Source organism: Aythya ferina, assembly GCF_964211825.1.
Source record: "Aythya ferina genome assembly, chromosome: 4".
NCBI lineage: Eukaryota > Metazoa > Chordata > Aves > Anseriformes > Anatidae > Aythya > Aythya ferina.
Genome location: NC_140300.1, coordinates 24,550,494 through 24,568,788, shown reverse-complemented (window position 1 = coordinate 24,568,788; position 18,295 = coordinate 24,550,494). Strand labels below are relative to the sequence as shown.

The following is an 18,295-nucleotide window of genomic DNA, read 5'->3' as shown; positions in this document are numbered from 1 at the left end:
CCATCCTGCTGCTGCAGGGAAACCATGTAGCCACAAGGATCAAGTGCAAATGCAGGGCACTTGGCTTAAAACATCTTCGGTCATGTTCTAGCTGGATATAAAATCATTTTTAAAATGAATCATTATGATGAATGGATGTAAAATCAGTCAACGTTATGTTGTTTGAACAAGAGCTGCATGATCAGGCAGAATTTCTGTTACAAATCATAGAGCAAAGAAAAACCATGAAGCATCAGAAGTTCTTCCTTAGCAAGTCAGGTTAAAAAAATAAAAATAAACAACAACAACAAAAAAGGCAGTCTGATCTCATCTTAAAATTTAAGCTGCCAGAGGGCAGCTGGAAAGCTTGTAGAGTCTGGTCAGTTGGATTATTTATCTCAGTAGCATCGTTTGCAGACATTTGCAGATAACACTAAATATATGAATGCTCACAGTGTTGGTGACTTTCATATTATATTATTTCATATCATCATTAAAAAACCTCTAACCATTAAAAAACTTTCTCACTGTCTCTTACAGCTAACTGGAGGTAAAACATGAGCCAAATGAAAATCTGGCAGAATGATGTGATGAGAGACATGTTGTCAGGTAGTATGACAGAAAACTAATGAATGCATCTAAACAATGAGGGGATCTTAGCTTTGACAGCACAAGTTTAATACACCAAATAAAGCGAAATCTTTGTTACTTCACAGAGTACCAAGATGAGAGCAATTGTGGGAATTCAGCACTCACAACGAAGCCAGTGAAAATAGTACCCTTGGAAAAATTGTCAAGGAGATGAGTTAGCTGAGAGCTGTGCAAAGGCTGCTAAGGCTCAATGAATCCAATAACCAGGAAGAAGAAAATAGATAATATTCATGAGATATTAACTAAAATTGAGACTGGACCAAGACAAAACAATATATACTTTTTTCCAAATTTCCAGTCAATTTTAGGCACTTGCATGCTTTGGTTTAGCAACCTGAGTCCCCCGAATGAGCACTCATGCAGGGTGGGTCTGCCTGCGGATGTGCCCATGGAGGGCAGGGGCTGCACTGCGTGGTCAAATTACATCAGGCTCCCTGTGTTGTAGGTGGCTCGGACACCGACTGCCAAAGCAGGAGGGTGGATTTCTACATGTCTTGCTAGAGTATGGACACATTGGTGATTAAATATTTGGGATCACTGGCATATAACAAGCTTTGTGTGAATGTTAATGCTTGGTATGCTCAACATTCAACCAACAAATGAAGTTCTGCAGTGAAGATGTGCAGTGAGCCTGGGCAAAGAAACCTTTTTACTGAATTCCGTAATCCCTTGGGAACAAGCAAGCAAAGCACATGTGTAATTGCTCAGCTTCTGGCTGAGCAGGCTCAGACTCATCAGCCTGGAAAAGAGACCACCGTGGGGGTGAATTGGTTCAGGTCTACAAAATCCTGAGTGGCGTGGAGAGGGTGGATAGGGGTGGGCTCACGGTGTCTTCCAAAGCAAGAAGGAGCAACTGTTAAACAAAGCTGGTAGGAGTTGTTCTCAAAATGATCAGGGGTATTTCTTCATGCAGCACAAGCAAGACCTGTGAAACTCTTTGCCAAAGGGTGTTCTAATTGCAAAAGGTTTTGCACGCACTCAAGGGAAGATTGGGCAATCCTCCTTCCAACTGAAGAAAGATTCACTACTGGGCAAACAACGTCAGGCTCAAGGAGTGCCCTGAGTTGAAAATGGCTGGAGGCTGGAAGAGGACTTGGAGGAAAGAGCATATATGTTTTTCCTGCTCTCATTCATCTCTGTAGGGGTTGCTTGTTGTCACTGTTGCAGATTACTGGGCTATACTACCCAGATTACTTAGTACAGGGACCCTAAAGATCTGAAAACACTTTTTGCTTGGATGGGGGACAATATTTCTGCTGGTATTCTGGATGAGCATGGCTTGGACAGGTGATTCCATGTGCCGTCTTCTGCTAAACTGGAGGGGAAAGCACTGCAGGAAGTGGTGGTACTGCAGTACCCACAGGGAAATAAGTTGCTCCCACAGCTATACCAAGAATTTTTGCAGAGGTTCTGGGTTAACTGGTGACACCAAGTTCTTCTGTTTTCCTCTCAATAAATAAAACACCTTTCACAGCAATAGAGTGCAACTTGTATTGCGCTTGTGCTTGAGAACATATAGCAGAAAACATAATACTCAATAGTTTAAATTAACTTGCTTATCTTCAGACCACCAGAAAAAAAAAAAAAAAAAAAAAAAAAAAGACTCTATTTATCTCCCTCTTTTATACTGCAGCAATGGCTAGCACTTCGTCAAAGCATATTGCATCACTGCAATTGCATTGCCATGAAGTGTGAAGCTGTGAGGTGCTGAGACTTTGAGCAGCTCATTCTGGCCCACATTTTGCAGGTTTATAGTCTGAGCACCTCTATGCTATGATGCAGCATGGTACTAGAAATATATGTTATGAAATGAGGAAGAAAAATCACTCTGATGTTCCCACTGCTTAGGAAATGATTGTTTTTAAAAAGCAAAAAATGTGATACTGCAGATTTTGTGCATACATGAATCCACAAAAAGCATGAGAGTGCATCAAATGCCTGCACAAATGCATGCAGTCATCAGCCTTGAGTTTTCTTTCTGTAGCTGCAAGTAGTTAGGGTAAGTTTTCATACTGACTTTTGTTTGAGATCAGTACACATCTGTACTGCCAGCAATACAGCCTCTTATAAAGAGTTCTATAAATAGCATTTGCATTTTTTAAGTTGTATTAGCTGCTGTAGCATTTTTAGCTTTTGTCTCAGAGGGGATAAAGCAACTTATTCCTGATATTAGTCACATTGCTTAAAGCTCTGCTGAAAAGAATTCAGACGCTGTAATGATAAGCACAGTATAAGAGCATATCTGAAATAGTACAGCTATGTTGTCTGTAGTGGAATTATGCTAATTTGCTTCAATGAAGAATGCAGGCTCGTTAGGTTAAGAGAAGCTGTCTTGAATCATAATCTGATATCCCAGCTTGGTGGGTTCTGACTGATACATTAATTTGCATGATTGAGCACTGTATCTTTTTTTTTTTTAATTATTTTTTTAGATTAGAAATGTGGGGCATTTAACTTGGGTATTGCTTCCCCTTCTTAGTCACAAGGGAAAAGAGTCCCTGGAGGCACAAGTTTTAACAGAATGTCCACAGCAACACCAAAGGGTTGAAACCTCTTTTTGAGAGACTGATAATAGAGTCTCACCATTTCCTTCTTCACTCGACTGGGATAAAATCAATAGGAAATTTAATTTCTAAAAATAAGCTTCACGGGGATATGTGGGATGTGCTAGCTTGTCCCATTTGGCGCTGCATGGGGCTTGACAGTGATGCTAACCCAGGGCACAGGACATGTTAGACTGTTTGCTGACTAGAGGTAAATCCTGTACAAATACCCAAGGGCAGCTCCAGTGGCTGCAGAAGCCCAGGAGCTTGCAGAGCTCTTGATAACCAGCAGCACCATGCTGCAGGGATGGAGGCAGGTTTGTTTAAACAGTGGCAATTCTTCAGTACAGCTCTGGAATGTCAAATCTGTCTCTCCTTCCTTTCTCCCCCTCGTTGCTGTCAGCCCAAAGATACATTATCGTGGGTGGGAGATCTGCACACCAAAGGAGTTACAAGCTAACAGTTTATTTTCTGTTCTTTAACAAAGAATACAATCAGCGCCATGCTAACACCCAAAAAGTTGACTAACAGGCTGATGAAAACGAAGTTTCAGTAAGTGTTAATCCGCGTGCCATTTTTTTGCAGAAGATCACTGCAGGCTCTGCAGCACGGTCTGCAGACTGATTCATATCCTGGAATTTCAAGCTAATACATGGTGTGATCCCTCACAACTGTGCCTGGCGCACATTTCTTGAGGAATGCACATGAACGGGGTTTAGCACCATAAGAAAATGTTGATTGACACTGATGATTTGCTTAACCTCAAGCCAGTGAAATTGTATTCAATCTATCAATAAAGTTGCATCAGTCAAGAACTAGAGATTGCACATGAAGAATGGCAGCAAATCCAAGAGGTTTATTTTTTCCTTCCTCTGTGCTTTTATTTGCTTATTTATCTCGGATAGGTTGCCTTCACTTCTTTGCATCTAGGAGTGACATTGTTCCAACATGCCATTGCCTTCGCCCCCAAGAGAAGAAGCCTGGCATGAAGAAACATCTCACCTTTTCCCTAAATGTGTGAAGGGCTTTTCCGTCTACCTCCTGGCCACAGTAGGAAGAACTGCTGGGCTAGGGGGATGTTTGCCCTCAGTCTGCCCTCACACAGATGCTCAGGACCTGGAAAAAGCATGGCAATAACCATCCTCAACAAGGCTCTGCCAGACCCAATGCCCAGTGGGAGATAAAGTAATAATATTTTATTATATATATACTTATTATATATATTAAATATAAGACTATTTAGTGAAGAAAAAATAAGTGTCCAACTGGAAATTGGCAGACACAGCATACGACAGACCCCAAATCAACTGTAGTGGACTCATTGCTCTTTGTTGTGCTGGACCCATTCTCCAGCATCCTTCAATCAGTCATATTTCTCCACTTCCTATCTGAGTAATCAGAATGGAAACACTGCATGGCCTAGATCCCTTTTTTATTTTAATAATGAAATAGATGATGGCCTTCTGACTTTTCCTAGGATTAATGGTGCTTTCTGCTAGTACTCTTAGAGACAGTGCTGTACTTTATTGAGAACAAAATCTTTAAAAGTTGCCAAGATGTTCGTCTTCCCAAGTGTCACCCCAACATTTCCAGTGAGTAGCCTGATAATGTGAGAGGTCAGATAAACACATTATCTCTCTCAAAACACTCACAGAAACCTTAGCAAAATCCAGTATTATTTGAATATCTAACTTTAATCATTTCACACTGTGTTCTCCTTCAGAGCTGACTGCATATCAAGGGAGGTGAAGATACTATGTGAAAATACTTTAGCAAGTGAGCTGGGATTCCTTCAAAGAAAAGGCAATGCAAGCATAAGCCAGTAATAGCATTTAAAAGCCCACAAGTATGTAAATGTAATTTGAAATACTATCACTGCACAAGACTTCAGGATTATTCCAAAATAGCAACCAAGTTTGGGTTTAGATTCAGACGATAAATTGCACAAGAAAAAGGAAAGTGCAATCAATCATGACAAATCTCATTTTCAAGTTTGCAATACCATTCTCACACTTGTTGACATTGCCAAAATGTTAACATTTTGTTTAGTTTCGGAATTGGATATTTTATTAGTGCTGGGCAACTCTCAGACTCTTGCCTTGTAATCTTTCCCAAGGCATCTTTTAAGACCTTCCTCATAATCCAGTGATGCTTGGAGTGTTGGCAAGCATTAAAATATGATTTGTCATCTCTCTTCACAACTATCTGCAACATCCATTTAGCCCTCTGAATGTATGTTATTTCAGAATGATGGTTTCAATACGTCTATTTTCCCGCGTTTGAGAAACAGAAAAATCTAGCTGCCCATGAGTGATGTGCAGTGCCACAAAAATGACCCAACTGTGAATGAACCACATGGACAAAAGTTCAATACCCTAAAAAAAATAACCCTATATCCACATGGAATAAATAGAGCTGTGTTGAATCCAATTCATCCTTTCATTTCAGGCATTTAAATCCTCACTGGTTAGGAGACTGCTCTGAATCCACAAAGCCAAGGATCTGGCTCTGGTACAGATGCAGCTCAACTCAAATGCAGACTCTTGTTCTCAGAAAGGTTTTGTTCTAGCAAAGCAGAAGACTTGCAAGAACAAGCTGAATCTGAGCGTCCCTCTGTCATGTGCAAAGATTAGTGAGAGCAAACTGTGTAGTTCCAGTTTTAATGTAAATCAAATCCAAGCCTGTCAAATGTAAGTTCTAGCCTGCAGGTGAGCCGGACTGAAACCCAGTCAACCGCGAATAGCTGCACCTGTACTTAAAACCAGAAAGCATTTTTTCCTCTGAAATAAATTTATTGAGCAGCTCCCTCTTTCATAATAACAAGGATGGTTCTGTATGTCAGCTTTCAAAATACAGCGTCTGCATAACCTGAAAGTTTGTGACATGAATTTTGCAGAATCTGGTGAAAGGTTTTTGAATTCTAAAAATAAACTTAGGAGCAAGAAGCATTTTAAAACTTGAATCAGAATCCTGTGATCCTCAGGGCAGATGTATTGGACAGATCACTTGGTGCAAAAGTTGCAGTTTACCACTGCTCTCAGAAAATGCATGAATATGCTTTTTTAAAAATATATCTTTTTTTTTTTTTTTTTTTTCATGGAAAAGCAGATCCAGTGAGTCACTTTGAGCATTAATGGAAGATCTAAAAAAAGTAGAAATACCATAAAACTACTCTGGGAAACTGATACACTGGCTAAATGCTGCAGCTTTCTGGTACAGAACATTGTGTTATTCAGCCCTTCAGCTTTCATACAATAGATGGGAACACTACAAGCATAAAGCATTACTGGTTGTGTGTGCATAGGAGTAAATGATATCTGCTTTTAGCCCTTACCCAGGAAAAAAAAAAAAAAAAAAGTAAAACAAGTTTAGCAACATACTTTTGTTGCACATGTGATGTAGCTTCCATAGAGAGGGTATTGCTGGTTCTCCTAGGCTCCTTTTATGTGAAGATTTTTAGTAAGAGAATCTGCCTTCGGCTATTTTTATCACAAACAGGAAAAAGGCTCATTGTTTCATTTTTCTTGCTGAACCGTTACCCCTCCAGGTCCCGCTCCCCCTCCAGCCCTGGCAGGAGAGAGTCCTGGTCCCCCCCAGCCCTCCCTGTTGCCTCCTCAGTGGGAGGTCATCAGCCTTGTTCTCCTCCTCTGTGGGGTCCCCGTCCCCCTGCACCCACCATCACCTCTCTTTCCTCACTCTGGTCAACCCCCGCAGACGTGTCACACCCCATTTGCCTCCCCCCCTCACATTTGGACTTTGGGCTCTCTCTGGATGTCCCCATAGTGTCCCGGTTCTCAGTAGTGTCCCACAGACAGGCCCATCAGCTTTCTGCCCTCTCATCCTTGCTGTTCTCCTCTGTGAGCTACCCTGGTCACGAACATGGCCCTCAGCTGGGCTGCTTCACCCTAGGCATAGTTTCTTTTCTGATCTTTAAACCTCTCACCACTTTCAGCAGAGCCTCTGGCATGATCTGCATCCTGCCAGTTTGCCCCAGGCCCAGCTCCATCACACAAGTGTTTTTCTACCAGCTTCCCTGTTTTTCTGTGCTTGGCTCTGTTGGTCTCTTACCTCAGCTCTGTTCCCCTTCTCTGTGTGGGCTCCATCTCTCTATCTTTTGTGGTATTGTGGCTTCCAGCACCCAGAATAGTGGTGCCAAATGCCTGGGTTGAGAGCAGGTGACACACCAATTCTTCCTACACCCAGGGACTAATTGTCGTTTCTGCTATGTCTTTTCAGTACACAATTATTCACTTTTCTTTGGAGCCCATGGCAGTGAATTCTGCATTTACTGCCTTCTCCATCCGATACCCATTCAGGAGGTATTTTCTCCTTGTAGATCACACAGTTTCTCCTTTCTCACAAACACTGCTGTGTTTCATTAGTTGGCCTTCCAAAACACCTTACTTCACCCCAGGAGCTGGGTTACACCTTGCTATCTGTCTTTCTCCTCAGAAATTACAGTTTTCCTCTGATCTCTTCTCCACACAAGATGTTTTCCCATCTCTGCTCCACCTCCCTCTCCAACTACCACCACGCTGTCAGCAATTCACAACTCCTATTCCTCCTGAGCCACTCCTGTAAATCTCTGTGATTCCCTATTAATTTTTCTCCAGACAGTTATCGAGTCCCTGTCTCCAACTTCCCAAACCTTCCTCATCTTTTCATGGTTGGCCATCAAACCACTGTAGCCACATTGCTGCCTCTAGGTACCATCCTGCCTTCGAGATGTTTCTGCTCCAGGAAACCTCCTTCCACCTTGGGGTTCCCCAGTAATCCACAAACGTCTTCTGCTTTTGCCTTAAATTCAGTGATGAGGTGGATGTGTTGTAAGAAGCATCTGAAGCATCTGTCTACTGAAGATATTTTTATTTATTTATTTATTTTTCCTGCTTGGAGCGATTTAAGAGCTAAATAGTAGCTTCCAAATATTTAAGCACAGTCCTCAGAAGCTGTCCTCACAGAGATCTGTATCAATATCTCTGTCGAGATTCTCAGCAAAGCAAATAAGAACAAAAAATATTTCATTCATGTGCTTGGCAGTATGTGCTGGAAAGGCTGATTCAGTCCCAGCTTTTCCGTTCAGCTATAAAATCTCCATATGCACTATCTTCCTCAGCATTATTTTTAAATAGAAATATTACTTATCTCCTGGGGTTCATTCAAAGCAACAAACTGCACTCATGGAGTTTGATTAAAATGTTCCATGTATTCAAACGTTAGGTGCAGAATTAGATGGCAAAAGTTGCCCAAATTTAACAATGGATGCTAGGGACAATGCTAAGAAGACTGCTCACCACTAAAATGTGCACAGGCTAGTTTCAATGCCAAGGTTAAAGCCCAAGAAAATAGAATTAAGGCATTGTTAGCAACATATTTTGCTCATTTAGTATGAATTCTTGCTCCACATACAGAGTCCAATCTGCTACATCACTAGAAAATAGATAGATAGATAGATAGATAGATAGATAGACAGACAGACAGACAGCAAATGCATTTAAATACAAGTATTCTCCTTTAAAAAGTAAACAATTTCATTTTTATATGAATAGAAATATGGGAAAAAGAAATGTCCTGTACCAACCTGTAGCTTATAGTTATTTCATTGATATGCATAATAATTGTATTTAACAAAGTAATTAATGAAATCCTTAACTGATATGTAAGTGGAAGAAATCTGTCTTCCTAGTGTTACCCTTTTAAGGAGAATATTAATAAAAACACTATGCTGATATTAAGGTTGTTAATTTTTTCAAACTTTTACACTTCCTAAGCAGCAGTCACAGACATCTGTAACTACTCTGGCCCTGAAACTCTTTTTTTCTACCTTCATGCCTGGGAGCACATCCCTGGAGCAAACAGCACCTGCTGGGAGGGAATCCTTGCGGACTCCATGCTGCTTGCTGCAGGCGTTTTGACACTTCAAAACCATAGGGCCCTGGGCCAGGTTGGCAAAACATGGGTTTGCTGTGTTACACGTGGATTCAGCATCTCCCCTGGAGCAGGGCCACCCCACTGGCTTGCTCTCGGTCTGCTTGGGCAGGCACAGGGTCTCTGAGGTGCGCCAGGAGCATTTCCCAAATCACACAGATTGACTGCCTGGCACGAAACCCAGCCAACCAGCACCATTGAAGCCTGATACTGAGGTTCTCCTAGTTCAGTAAGTTATACCAGGGAAAAAAACAGAAGCAGCTTAGTTGGGGAATGTTTGCACTTACATCAAACCCAGGGTGAACACGTCTGTGCTTTTGAGCCATTGCTTTTCTAGCATGGTTCTTTCCTAAGTGTGACTGTGGGTGGCACCATGCAATGCAGCAATACATGTAAAAGCGGTTGAACAGCTACAAAGAAGGGAATATTTTGAAATATTAGTCTGCAGTATGAAGTTGCTAAATCACTAGCATGGAGTGTTCGTACAAAACACCGATAAAGTAAAAATAGGCAGCTCTCAAGAAATGGATGATAAGGGTTTGAAATACCATTTTTACGAACAAAACAAAACAAAACAAAACAAAAGAAAGAAAGAAAAGCTACAAACAAGGGAATGAACAACAACTGTGGGGAGAGAGCTGTTTTTCTGAATACAACAACTTGTTTTTAGGGAATTAGCCTGGTGTTATATGATTTTCTACAAGCATTCCTCATTCTTTGCTAGCCAGGTATTTAACAAATGAAAGTGCTTGCAAACATTTTTTCCTATCAACGTTCAGCTTTCCTGTGAACCACGAGCAAGCTTTCTAACCTATTTTGTGAACTTTGCAAGGCCTGTTCCCTCCAAGTGAATAGGGATGACTGAAATCTTGCCCAGTTAAAGCACTAGCAAAACAGCTCTGTGATCAGCTAGCAGAGACATTTTGTAAATAGTTCCCTTGCTATCTCTTTCCTCTTATCATTGGGGGGAGACTTTGTCTGGCCAGCACTGAGGTCTCATTCTGCAATAGATGAAGACCTACGGGGCATTTTGCTCTGAAAGCTCAGCCCAGAACACTAAATTAAGGACCAACGGGAAGGTATGGCATGGCCAGGTAGGATTTCTGAGAGCCCAGACATCCAGCCAAAGCTACAGCTGGAGAGGTGTCCTCATGCATGCCACCTTCAGGACAATGCTGAAAAGCCCTCTCAACTCACACCTCGTATCTCTGCCATTTTCCTGTACGATAAAGATTCTCCAAGACTTGCAGTGATTATTTTTCCCCTCCCACCCATTTCTCTAGCAGCAGGTATTGGCAGTCCCTCTGCTCCAGAGGAGGGGATGCAGCTCCAGTCGGAGGCAATCGGTGCAGCTCCAGCATCTCCTGGGGAGGTGGTTTCGTAAGGCAGGTTAGGGATGGGTCTGAACATATTCCTCCCAGTACTGTGTGCTCAGACACAGGAGGTTCTTTACTGGGAATATAAACTGTTCAAAGCCTCTGCAGCAGCCCCTCTGGGTCTGCCTGTGCTGTCTACCAAAGCAAGCATTGCCACGCAGGATGAAATACAAATGCATCTGTTGAAAGGGATCTGGAATAAAATTAAATCCTGCCTAAGATTCGCTGAGTACTGTAGGGAAGAAATTTCCCCTTCTGTTATCTGATCCCCACATTATAGTTTTGCTGTTTGATCTGTTGTTAGGGCTGCTAACACTTTGCAAGTAAATTGATGTTTCATTGAAAATGCTTTTTTTCCAAAAGCTTGTGAAATTTAGGTGCTTTTTCAGTTTTAATATCTATCTCTTTTACTTTTGTTGCTCCCAAGTCAGCCTGAGGGTGTATGGTTTCTGTACTAAACTAACGTTTGACTTTACGGTCCGCGTGTTGTACAATCCAGCACCTCCTCTTTTTGTGGTAAGTAAATATTCAAGTGTTATGGTGCCCTTGAAACCTATGCTCTGTGACAAAGGTTGCACAGCGAGGAGAGAATGAAATGCCAATTTTCTGTGGGTCACAGTTCCTTCTGTCAGTGGTACGTTAATCAGAAACTTGCCCCTGGTTATCAGTGAAAGCATGGTGTGGGGAACTTTGGACCAGATGACACAGGCAGACTGAGCCTCCTGAGAAGCATCCACCTCTCTCAGAGTGCTGGAGTAACTCCAGTGTTGTGAAAAACCCTGAAAGTGGAAAATAAGGAGAAACACATTAGACTCAGGTCGGCCAGAAGCCGTCTGCATTTGTTTGAGAACACAGGCAATGTATACCTGCAGGTCTCATTGCAGGCTGTGTGACCTTTGCGACATTATTTTATCTCATCCTGTCCAAGTCTGTGAAGATCCAAAGGTATCAACACTTCAGGGAAATGCCTCGCAGTGGTACTTCAGTCCTTCATGTTCGCAACTTGCCTTCAGACCAGTACTCTATAAAAATTCTACTACTGCTCTTACTTTGTTCCAAAGAAATTTAAAGCTCTTTGGTTTTGGATGATTTTTATTCAGAGGTTAATCTCTGAAAACTAGAGAAAAGGTTTCACAAGCTTACGTGAATGAAAGACTGCATTTTCACAAGGTGGTAGCTGTACAAAGGTACATAGGGAAAATACTTTTTTCTTCTTATTATTATTGCTTGCACAACAATGAAATAATAAAAAGTTCAGTTTCTGTTGTATTATATTAGCTTGTCTACAGGGGCAGATCTAGTGGGAGGACCCATCAAGTTATTATCACCATCCTGTTTGTCCAGGGTGACAAAATACAGCTTTAGCTGTATCATAGCAGAGCCATCACTTTCCTGTGGTTGCTACACCAGGCAGCTGCGACTGGTTACTGAATTTCTCTGAAGTCCTTTGGCCTGCACGGGCCAAGACTATGCACAATCTGCGCGGCCCTTCAGCCTGCAAAGAGCTAGCAGGCATTGCAGAACTATTTAGCACCTTGGAAAAGTGAGCACCTATTAGCACCTTGGAAAACCCCAGTACCAGTGTGCCTCTCTTCCACTTCCAGATCTTATTGCTGCTGCCTCAGTTTCCAACCCTGCTGCAGAGTGGGCCAGCAGCATTGCTACACAAAGCACAATGGTGATAAACCCTATGTCTCGTCCAGATGAGTGGGCAGCACCACTCGAAGGTCTTCTGGTGAAACACTTCCACAACCCAGAAATGCCGAAGCTGCCAAAAGCAGGCCTCTGCAGAAAGGTAGTCCCATTCCCCTAGGTGTTACTGGGAAGGTATGGGAGATATTGAGTATTCAGGAGAGAGAGACAGCACTGCAGCACTGCTCCCAGCAGCTCCTGCTCCCCCAGAGCTGGTTAGGCAGGGCCACGAGCACAGATAAGCTCTTTCAAACAAAACCCCACTTTCTGCACAGCGATCCCACAGCTGACAGCCACAGCTGAGCCTCCAAACAGCTCTGTGGAGCAGCAGGTTGTTGTTATTCCCACCTGCACTTGGGAGATCAGTGCGGCACCAATAGGCTGACACGGTTTGGCAAGCATCGTACTGCAAGCCAGAGGAGAAGCCGGCAGAAGGTGGGTCTGTCCCTGCCCTGCCATTTTACTCACCGTGCTCTTCCTCACAGCTCAGGAGCAGATGCTGTAAAGCAGCTCTGAGTCTGTGTTTTTGTTTTGTTTTGTTTTGTTTTGTTTTGTTTTGTTTTGTTTTGTTTTCCACAGGTTGGCAGCTGGGAATTAATAAGGCATATGCAAAGCCACGGTCAGGTCTTGCAGTTTGTCCTATGGCAACGTGTCTAGCTGCTCCGGGGAGGTCCATAAGGCTTTTCTGCTCGTGCCAAGGGCCTGCCCTACCAGGAAGTCATGGGTCACAGCAATGGTGGCCTTAAATACCAAATGTGTGAGAGATTCCCCTTCCCCTTCTCCTTTCCCAGGCGGAAGGGGAGGGGAGGTGTGTGCGGGCTGGCAGAGGGAGTGCCACACCTGAAAACACCTGCAAGTGGTGGTGGTGCGACGGAGAGCTGCACCGGCTCGCGTGTACCTCAGTGAGCAGCACGGGCTGCAGCCACAGGTCTCACTTTGCCACCATGGCTGGCCACACTTCAGCCCCTCTGGGCTCACCTGGGGAAACCTTCTCAGGGGTCCTGGTCACCACCAGCTCCAGGGGCCTGGCACCTAACCACAGGAAGCCCACCACGTGGAAATGCTTCTTGTTGCCCTGTGTGGCCAGTTATTGTAGCTAATCTTGACAGCTAGAGCAACCATGATGTAGATTTTCTTCTTAAGCAAATGCCATTAAAATACACTCTCTGCTCAAGTTCAGAGAACCTAGATGAGACAAAAAGAATCAGTGTTTCTCAACCCAGGACATGAGACATGTCAGACAAGGCAGTATCACAAAACCAGGACACGCACCGTGGCCTAGATATTCCCCTCGTGTCCCCATGAGCACACATCTGCCTGCCATGTCCATGAGGGTCTCCCAGGCTGGGAGCAGCCACCAGGTGCAGGTCCCTGGATCCTTCCTGGGCTCTGCAGTTGTTCTCTCCTCCCGGGGAGTGGCAGTGGCACCTTGTCAGCACCGCGCTCTGGTGTCCTCTGCTTGTAATTGTTAACTTGCTGGGAATGTAAAAGCTCTGGTTAGTGCCGGTAGAGCTTTAACTTCAGGGCGCTCCCGAGCAGCTGAAGCACGGGATCAGCGTCTCTGCCTGCAAGGTAACCCACGGGAGATTTCTTTTCCTCCTCTTTCTCTTCAGGCTCTTTCCACAGTGTTTTATCCTGTGGTTAGTTATAGGGCACAGCAAAAAGTCTTTTTGCTGCCATTTTGGTTTTGAAGTTTTAGCCGTCGCTTGACTGACCGCTCTGCTAACGCTGAAGATTAATTTGGAAATTTGTGTACTCCCATAAATTAACTGTTCCCTCTCAGCTTTCAGCCAGGCACGCCTGGGCTTGCAGGCAGCGTTCGAACAATACGAAGAAAGGTTATCATGACTTACCTGCCGCTAATTATCTATTAATAGCACCATTTATGTAGTGTGATTTTTCTTTTTTTTCCATGGCATTTTTTCCCCCCTCTCAGCGTGTTTCCCCCTCTGTGCTTTGCTTGCCCCGTGGAGCACAGGGGCAGCAGACACGGGGCCCCCTTCCTGGCGTTCACCTGCCCCGGCGCCGCGTTCCCCATGCGATGTTTGCAGGGAGGGTGGGACGGAGGGCTGCCTGGTAAAACATTGACCAGCACAAGAAGCCCTGCAGGCACCCGGGGAAGGCAGCAGCAGGAGCCCGGTGGCCACCAGCACCCACGGGAGTACGCCAGCTTCTCCACAGGTACTGTTTCCCGCTGCCCTTCCCTTGGCTTTCAGAGGCAGAAAGGTGACGGTGCTCAACAGTAGGGTTTCCAAAGGTTCCCCCAGTAGAAATTTGGGGTGGGAAAAGTGGTCAGCGCCACTCTTTGTTGGTCGGTTTTGCCAGCTGTGTTTGGCTGTGTGGTGTCATATAGTGCGCGGGTTGATTAACAGCTAAGTTGTTTTGGTTTTGTTGTGCTTTCATTTACAAAGAAAATCATGTACAGTTGCATTTGAATACTTCATTCATGGTTTTCTAATAAAATTCAGGACAGCTGGCTTCTGCTCATCTTCTAACCAGCGAGTATGAAAAGGAGTCACAGTTTCTAAAGAAAATGTGTAATCTAATTACTGCAGCAGGGATGTGGTTGGTGACTCATGCTGAAAAATACTTGCTGATTGTTGAAGGAGCTTTGCAAAAATAGACAAAGTGACTAATTTTTCCAGGACTTTTTCCCTTATAATTCCTATGTTCCAAGACCGTAGATACAGAAAAAAATACTGGTGTTTAAGTTCCCAGTATAATATTATGCGTATGTTACTGAGAGGTGAAGCTGAATAGATTCAAAGAAGTGGTTTAAGTTTACTCAGGGACTGAATGTGTTTACCACCCAGAGGAAACTTACTTGTTCATACCGGAACCATTCCCCGTGTGTTATTTCCTAGTTTGGATTATTTTTTTAATGTAAATACCCATGGTGGCTCCCCAGAAATCACTTTTGGCATCCCAGGTGACTATCAAGTAACCCTGAAGTGGGTTTTTTTTTGAGTGCTCTATGTAAAGGGAGTGACGTGTGTTCAGTATGCACGATTTAACTGCAGCGTGGTTTGAGTGTGAAACAAAATGCAAGGAAAGAGATATTTTTTTTCATTTGTTTGCTTCCAGTTTCTTCTTAAGAAAAGAGAGTCAGTGCTGGGTCCTGGCTGTGCTTGCTGGTTGCTTTCTGATGTGACAGATCTTCTTGATCTGTTTGCTAACTGGGCTTGCACATGACATGCTATTTATGCTTAGTCAATGCCTGGTGGTGTTAGGCAGTACTGAAGTGTGGTAACACATTTACTTTATTAAAAGTAGTCCAAGCTAAGTGTGGCTTCAGTTCTTAGCAGTACTAAAACTGGTGGAGCAAAGTGCAAGGAAAAATTACCGGAGAACAAAGCAACTGGATTCCTACAAGCATCTGCTTTAAAGAACTGAAGTATGACTCAAGTAAAAAAACTGGTGAAGGCTGCCCCAGAGTTTCAGTCTGTTGCTGAATTCTTAAAGGTAAAGCATAATTTTGATTGAAGGATGTGATTTTTGTGTGTGTCACAGCTAATGTGTGATGCTTGCCTTCTCCTTCCAGGAGTGGTGATTCCAATATTAGACAGTAAATTGGACGGATGTAGAAGTTCTTTCTCGTAACGAAATAAAGAGGTCAACTGTTATCTCAGAGCCTACGGAGAATGAAAAAAAAAAAAAAAAAAAAAAAAAAGAGAGAGAGAGAGAAAGAAAAAAGAAAAAAAAATAAAGAAAATCTAAGCCAAAAGTGGTGACAATGTTATCTTGTCTGTTTTCATACAATGATAAGGTTTTAGCTGGTGACTATAAGGAAGCTTATGTGGCTTAAATGGAAGGAATAGGACAGTTAACAAAACCTGTTCAGTCTGAGTCTTGTCTGCAGTATTGCAGACTGCTTTCAGAGCAGCTTCAACCCTTTTCCATCTCTGAATCAAGGAGCCAAGGGGAAACATTATCAGACAGACAGGTTTCAGGGCAAGGGGGCCATAATGATTTAAAGGCAACTGAGGAAAGGTGGTACAGCCCATACTTTATGACCAAAGTAAGTTGTGTCAGTTGTGGACCAGTTACTGGTCCCACAATAATTTTAGTTTGATCCCACAATAATTTTAGTTTTGCCTGAGGAATTATTACTAGGATATCAACAGCACTGCCAAATCCAAAGCAGATTCTGTGCTAGAAGGAGCTGAGCCCCTTACTCAGCAGTTATTCTCTACTGTGAGTGGTTTTGGGGCACTTGTTTCATTTGTCTTTCAGGTGATCTGATAATCTGGATATTGTGAGCAACTTAGATTGTTTCACTAAATAATAACATTATTATTTGCTAAAATGGAGTGAGCAGATTTCATTTCATGGGCTGTGTTTCCAGCAGAGCTGTTTACCAGGACTCGGTTAGTTAAACTTGTGTAAATATGCTGAAAGCAGGGCTGCACGGATATCATGAGGGACGCCTTTGTCTGCAAAACATTTTTGCTGGGTATACAAGGTGGAAAAGACCGATACTAACGCTTAGCCTGGGCTGTTTATAGAGCTGCTAGCTAAAAAGACGTTGGTCTTCACCCTTAAAGGGAGTTCCTGTGGCAGACATTATTGCTGGAACTATGCATAATAAAATATCGTAGATTCCACACAGATCTTACAGAGACCCTTTTCTGAATTAGCACTGTGATTATCCTTCATGGGAAAGAAGAAAGATCTATATTTGAACCATAAATAGGCAGAGTAAAAGGATGTATTAAAATCGGAATATTCTTTTTCATATACTTTTGGCAAGGTGTGATGTGTTCTTAGCAGAGTTGAACAACATTTCGATGGCAGAAAATGAGTGCTGCCAAACACAAAACTCCATATAACCAGAACTACAGATGCATAAATATATGTGACAAAACTCATCCATTTATCTCCTAAAATTATCTTTCTTAAATGAGCCCAGTCACAAAATCACATGCCGCTAATGTGTTCAGCTGCTCAGCAGGCAGACGTGGAAGGACCAGGAGGTACTCATCTGCCTTCTGCTCAGTGTCAGACCTCTTTAAAGACATCCCCTTCCAGAGATCATCATTTTTTATTTTTTTTTTTTCACCTGATACAGCAGCTGGATAAAGCAATTGCAGATGCTTTGGGCTTGAGGCAGAAGTAGCCTGAAAGTCTCTTCATTTCTTTTACAGCAGTGCGGCTCTGCACTTTTCTCTCCATGAGTGTAGGAAAAGCTTTCCTCTAACTGTCCACTTGTACAACACCCACATGATAGGATTGTCTCCTTCACATTACTTTGTGAGCAATTTAAACCATTAACATCTAATTCATTTATTTCCTGGAGGCAGAAGTGTGAATTTTACTGAGGGAGTTTTACCTTTTATATAAGCAAGAGCTTTCTGAGGGGAACTATTTACTTTTCCAGAGCCAGTTGCAAGAGCATATTTTTGTGTAAATAAAGTGTTTTTCCTCTTTCTGTTGTGGTGAATGAAATGATCAGGTAAAGTGCAAACCTTAAAAGACAATGATTACAGGCATGTAAACTTACCCTTGTGCATTTCCAGCTGAGCATAAGGATTTGTGCTTCATTGAAACCTCAGCTTTTCAATTTTGCTAAAATAATGCAGTCTTAACCCATGAATTACAGCTGAATAAGAAATATAATTTCCATGGAAAGAAGTAACTTTAATCATTTTAATTACCAAAATTATTTTGTGCTGAGTGCATGTATATGCAGTTCCCAGTGATGTCAATGAGAAATGAATGCTTAGATCTTGATTTAGTTTTTCTGCTCTGCAATGTGCTCTTTCAAGGAGAATACTTCTTTCTGCAATTTGTTGCTCTCAGTAATGACTTTCACAACTTTTGATCTCATCAGAAGTCAGATGTTGTACAGATCAGAGTGCAGAATATAGTTGATGATTAAACATACCTACCCAAATGAATGGCAGCCCTGCCCTCCCCTCCCCAGAGCTGGGTCACAGTGCTTCTCTTTACTCCCAATATTTAACAGCAGCTGTCAGCATCAAGCAGTATTTGCTCACACACTGAGAAACAGAAGTAGAAATAATAACCAATAGTTTCAGCAGAAATATTTTCCTGAATGCCTGACTTTAAGAAAGCTTACTTCTCATACCGCAGGATCCAGACTCATGTGGATTTACTGGTCTGCTT

At 42.7% G+C, this 18,295-nt stretch overlaps 1 protein-coding gene across 6 annotated transcripts in view; it reads left to right on the top strand.

The window, feature by feature from the left end:
- The window catches only part of RBM47 (RNA binding motif protein 47), a 76,011-nt gene that overhangs the window by 18,491 nt on the left and 39,225 nt on the right, over nucleotides 1–18,295 (top strand). Inside the window, exon 1 of one of the 6 annotated variants that reach the window (XM_084518420.1) lies at nucleotides 13,642–13,741. The exons of 2 other annotated variants lie outside the window; for them this stretch is intronic. The gene's annotated coding sequence lies outside the window, so the exon portion shown is untranslated. Of the gene's footprint in view, nucleotides 1–13,641; nucleotides 13,810–14,228; nucleotides 14,351–15,486; nucleotides 15,632–18,295 lie in introns of those variants that run through there. 3 more of the 6 variants (XM_084518422.1, XM_084518421.1, XM_084518423.1) reach the window with 3 other exon arrangements.